Below are 776 nucleotides of genomic sequence, written 5' to 3'. Positions count from 1 at the left end.
TGTTAGCATGACTCTGGATGTTAGCATGACTCTGGATGTTAGCATGACTCTGGATGTTAGCATGACTCTAGATGTTAGCATGACTGATTGTTAGCATGACTCTAGATGTTAGCATGACTCTAGATGTTATCATGACTCTAGATGTTAGCATGACTCTAGATGTTAGCATGACTGATTGTTAGCATGACTCTAGATGTTAGCATGACTGATTGTTAGCATGACTCTACATGTTAGCATGACTCTGGATGTTAGCATGACTGGATGTTAACATGACTCTGGATGTTAGCGTGACTGATTGTTAGCATGACTCTGGATGTTAGCATGACTCTGGATGTTAACATGACTCTGGATGTTAGCGTGACTGATTGTTAGCATGACTCTGATTGTTAGCATGACTCTGGATGTTAGCGTGACTGATTGTTAGCATGACTCTAGATGTTAGCATGACTCTAGATGTTAGCATGACTCTGGATGTTAGCATGACTGATTGTTAGCATGACTCTAGATGTTAGCATGACTGATTGTTAGCATGACTCTAGATGTTAGCATGACTGATTGTTAGCATGACTCTAGATGTTAGCATGACTCTGGATGTTAGCATGACTCTGGATGTTAGCGTGACTGATTGTTAGCATGACTCTGGATGTTAGCGTGACTGATTGTTAGCATGACTCTGGATGTTAGCGTGACTGATTGTTAGCATGACTCTGGATGTTAGCGTGACTGATTGTTAGCATGACTCTGGATGTTAGCGTGACTGATTGTTAGCATGACTC

This window comes from Austrofundulus limnaeus, unplaced genomic scaffold (assembly GCF_001266775.1).
Source record: "Austrofundulus limnaeus strain Quisiro unplaced genomic scaffold, Austrofundulus_limnaeus-1.0 Scaffold1535, whole genome shotgun sequence".
In the NCBI taxonomy this organism is placed as follows: Eukaryota; Metazoa; Chordata; class Actinopteri; order Cyprinodontiformes; family Rivulidae; genus Austrofundulus; species Austrofundulus limnaeus.
This window is presented reverse-complemented; position numbering follows the sequence as displayed.